Source organism: Pseudophryne corroboree, unplaced genomic scaffold (genome assembly GCF_028390025.1).
Source record: "Pseudophryne corroboree isolate aPseCor3 unplaced genomic scaffold, aPseCor3.hap2 scaffold_443, whole genome shotgun sequence".
NCBI classification, from domain to species: domain Eukaryota; kingdom Metazoa; phylum Chordata; class Amphibia; order Anura; family Myobatrachidae; genus Pseudophryne; species Pseudophryne corroboree.
Genome location: NW_026970066.1, coordinates 276294 through 280836, shown reverse-complemented (window position 1 = coordinate 280836; position 4543 = coordinate 276294). Strand labels below are relative to the sequence as shown.

Genomic DNA, 4543 nt, shown 5'->3' with positions numbered 1-4543 from the left:
GAGTTTTTGTAAGATGTTTCTTCCATCAATCAACGAAGAACATTCAAGCTGATTTCTTGCAGCAGCTGGGCACTGTAACAGCTCCAGAGCTGCTCTTTAAGGCAACTAAAAGGGTGTGGGCCCTGCAGCACTACCTGTAGTTCGCATTGTGCGTTGGAAGGCACAAAGTAAGCAGATGGGAGAAGTCAGGATAGTGCGCAAGGGCATAGAAGGGAGCGGCTCAAGAAAAGAGAAGTGGAAACAGACAGCAAACTAGGCTGGAGAGAGACCTGAGACAAAGAGATCTGAATTATACGAGAGCCGACCAGGGGAAACACAAATTATGCAGTCAAGTTTCCCACATTTGGGGAAATCACAGGGGCAGCACACCCAGAGTGCAATGGGTGAGCCTTGCCCTGGGAGAAGCACCTACATGATCATAGTATCTCACCTGGCAGGTAAGTAGGAGTTGGGCTAGAGCTGCGAAGGGTCGCTGCTCGGGTACCCCCCTGTCAAGTGAAGGAGATAAAATTGAGGCAGCACAAGGGAACTCTCGAAAGAAGAACAAGGCTAGAGGAAGATCTGAGACAAAGAAATCTGATTTTTACCAGAGTTGACCAGAAGAAAGCACAAACACAGTCCCCCACTTCCACAAATAATGCAGTTGAGTTTCCCACATTTGGGGAAATCACAGGGGTCAGCATACCCAGAATGCAATGAATGAACCTCACCCTGGGAGAACAATCTTCATGACCATGGTATCTCCTATGCAAAATAAGTATGATTTGGGATAGGGCTGGGGAGGGCCGCTGCTCAGGCACATCTCTGTCAAGTAAAGGAGATTCAACTGAGGCAGCACAAGGGAACTCTCATCTGGGGACAACAACTGCAGGGAGAACACATATTTTCAGATGAACATGGGAGGGCAGAAGGCTGCCTAATACTGAAGCACCCCCAAACAACAAACCAAATGCAACAACTAGTGCAAGCATTCCTGGGGGAAGGCCTGCAGCAGATGGATTTGCATATGGTGATGTCATCCAAGCAGTGGGTCAAAGTTGGCTTCAACCCTCGTCTGCATATGAAAAGAAAAAAGGGATGTGCAGGGCATGGCGTCCTTTTGTGGCGCTTGGATGACCCCTAATTTGCATTAAACATCTCCACCCTCCTTCGGTGTGGGGCTCATGTTGGCTATGCCCCAGCCCCTGAAGCAGATGAGAGTTCCCTTGTGCTGCCTCAGTTGAATCTCCTTTACTTGACAGAGATGTGCCTGAGCAGCGGCCCTCCCCAGCCCTATCCCAAATCATACTTATTTTGCATAGGAGATACCATGGTCATGAAGATTGTTCTCCCAGGGTGAGGTTCATTCATTGCATTCTGGGTATGCTGACCCCTGTGATTTCCCCAAATGTGGGAAACTCGACTGCATTATTTGTGGTAGTGGGGGACTGTGTTTGTGCTTTCCTCTGGTCAGCTCTGGTAAAAGCCAGATTTCTGTGTCTCAGATCTTCCTCTAGCCTTGTTCTTCTTTCGAGAGTTCTCTTGTGCTGCCTCAGTTGGATCTCCTTCACTTGACAGGGGGGTGCCCGAGCAGCGACCGCTCATATCGCTCAGTGACGTCACGCCCCCGCCAGCCCTGCATGAAGGTCGTGGACGACAGTCCACATCCTTCCTGCATGCCCTACCGACAGCGAAGATTGTTGCCGACCCGCGGGGCCGCGCATCGTTTGTCGCTGGCTGCATACACACTTAACGATAAAATGAGCGACGTCGCTCATTAAATCGTTAAGTGTGTACGGACCTTAAACAATTTGGTTTGGTTAATAAAATAATTTTGCACAGAACAGTGATGTTATACGAACATTTTCATTAAACATTTAAAAAATCAAATGTTTATTCTTACAGTGAAATTTTACATTTCTGAATAAAAAAAATAAATTTAAAAAAAGCGATGAAATTCCATAGACAAAAAACCTTATGGTTTCACATGTCCCATTAAGGCTTCTTAGACATGATCGAAATTTCAGAAACCTGTTGTAACTCTTCCACTCAAACTCCAAAAAGCAATGAAATTCCGATCATTAAGGCTGACGCCTTAATGGACGTGTTCCTTGCGCAATACAGATATGGTATGCCATCACAGCCTGTGGGTAAGTGCAGATTCAGCACTCTCACAGAGTGAGATTGCTGTCACTCACACAATGGTGGAGCTGCTAATTCACAGATGTGTGTGCTCATTGGAATACACACATGCAGTCTATGCAACTGAAGGTCTGAGCGGAAGACAAAGCTGCTCAGATGAGGTAAGAGTGTTGTTGATTGGAGGGAGGAGAGCGGTGTGGATGGGGGAACAGAAGTGTGTGGATAGAGGGAACACTAAGCAGCACTAATGGGGGGGACAGAGAAACACAGGGGGTAATTCAGACCGCAGCAGCAGCAGCGATTGCAGTCTGAATTAGTTTGTGAGGTGCGCACGTGCAATGGCCGCACTGCGCGTGCGTACCCCAGGAGCCCAGTGAGATGCTATCACCCTGCCTGATTGATAGGCAGAGGTGGTTGCGGGGAAGGAGGGGGGCGTGCAAACAGCGTTAGAATGCCATTGGCAGGGCATGGTCTGCACAACGGAGGCGTTTCCGGACAACTGGGGGGTGGGCTGTGGCGGTTATCCCCCTGCCAAGAGCGCAGGATCCACTAAATTTACCTTCAGGATGTCAGCTACATGAATAGGGTAAGAGTGGTGTGGATAGGGGGTAGATTAAGCAGCAAGTATGGGAAGGGAGACAGAGCGGTGCAGATGGGGGAAATGGTGCAGATGGGTTGAAAACACTGGCATGGATGGGTAGAAAACTGGTGCAGATGGGAGAGAAGACAGTGTGCCATGTACTGGAGGAGGCAGAGTGACGTTGAAGAAGGAAACACTGAGCAGCACAGAGAGAAGGAAACGGTGGTACAGACAATGCACAGGTGGGGAAAGACAGATGGTACAGATAAGTTAGTACAGACTAGCACAGATGGGAGAACACAGCAGTAGGGATTGGGGAAGACCGGGCAGCATGGGGGTGTATAGGGGAAGTAAGTGTAGATGCATAGACCGTAGATGGGGTATTATAGTTTAGCAATTAACCAAGATGTTTGAGGGAGCTAAATGTGTATACTAAGTGAGATGGATGTATGGAGTTAGAAGGATGTTGTAACAAGGTGGCTTTGTTGTGTTGACTGAATGGGATGGTTGTGGGCACTGCGTGGGATGGGAGCACCACAAAACTGCTCAGACCTTCAGTTGCATAGACTGCATGTGTGTATTCCAATGAGCACACAAATCTGTGAATTAGCAGCTCCACCATTGTGTGAGTGACAGCAATCTCACTCTGTGAGAGTGCTGAATCTGCACTTACCCACAGGCTGTGATGGCATACCATATCTGTATTGCGCAAGGAACACGTCCATTAAGGCGTCAGCCTTAATGATCGGAATTTCATTGCTTTTTGGAGTTTGAGTGGAAGAGTTACAACAGGTTTCTGAAATTTCGATCATGTCTAAGAAGCCTTAATGGGACATGTGAAACCGTAAGGTTTTTTGTCTATGGAATATATATATATATATCACAAACATATATGATTCATACATATATCACACACACATACATGATACATACATGAGAAAGACCTGGGATGGTGATGAGGCCAGGGCCCCCTGCTGATGTTGCATTGAGGAAGGCAGTGTTCCAGGGCGGATGCCAGTCGGGGAGAGCGCCGCGCAGCCCGGGAAAAATACTGCTGAGGAGCTACATCTGGAAGAGCCCCTGGGAGGGAGAGTGCCACATGCCCCATCCTGCGCGGCAGACTCTGCAGGCCTGCACATGGGAAGGGAGGTCTCTGGCCACACATACTCACCCTTCTGCTGAAGCCCCGCTGCTGTCCCCATCAGCGATCTCCAGCGGGGAGCGGGGCCAGGATGAACCTCAACCTGTGAGAACTATCTTCATGATCAAGAGATCTCATATGCAAGATAAGTATGTGTTGGGATAGGGCTGGGGAGGGCGGCTGCTCGGGCACACCCCCGTCAAGTTAAGGAGATTTAACTGAGGAAGCACAAGGGAACTCTCGTCTGGGGACAACAACTGCAGGGAGAACACATCTTTTCAGATGAACATGGGAGGGCGGAAGGCTGCCTAATACTGAAGCACCCTCAGACATTAAACCATATGCAACAACTATTGCAATCATTCCTGGGGGAAGGTCTGCAGCAGACGGATTTGCATACGGTGATGTCATCCAAGCAGTGGGCCAAAGTTGGCTGGAACCCTCATCTGTATATGAAAAGAGAAAAGGGGCATGCAGGGCATGGCGGCCTTTTGCGGCGCTTGTATAACCCCAAGTTTGCATTAAACACCCCCACCCTCCTTCGGTGTGGGGCTCATGTTGGCCATGCCCAAGCCCCTGAAGCATTCAAGCTGATTTCTTGCAGCAGCTGGGCACTGTAACAGCTTCAGAGCTGCTCTACAAGACAAGTAAAAGGGTGTGGGCCCTGCAGCACCACCTGTAGTTTGCATACACACATATAT

The 4543-nt window shown here is 49.0% G+C and overlaps 3 non-coding genes across 3 annotated transcripts; 1 reads left to right on the top strand and 2 right to left on the bottom strand.

Annotated features, from left to right (window-relative positions):
- Positions 1-282: 282 nt before the first annotated feature.
- Positions 283-445, bottom strand: LOC135026442 (U1 spliceosomal RNA). The gene has a single exon (XR_010223066.1). It is a non-coding gene; the product is annotated as a U1 spliceosomal RNA (small nuclear RNA).
- A 152-nt stretch (positions 446-597) lies between these two features.
- LOC135026441 (U1 spliceosomal RNA) lies at positions 598-761 on the bottom strand. Its single transcript, XR_010223065.1, has one exon. It is a non-coding gene; the product is annotated as a U1 spliceosomal RNA (small nuclear RNA).
- Positions 762-1284: 523 nt separating this feature from the next.
- On the top strand, positions 1285-1448 carry LOC135026440 (U1 spliceosomal RNA). The gene has a single exon (XR_010223064.1). It is a non-coding gene; the product is annotated as a U1 spliceosomal RNA (small nuclear RNA).
- The last annotated feature ends 3095 nt before the right edge of the window (positions 1449-4543 follow it).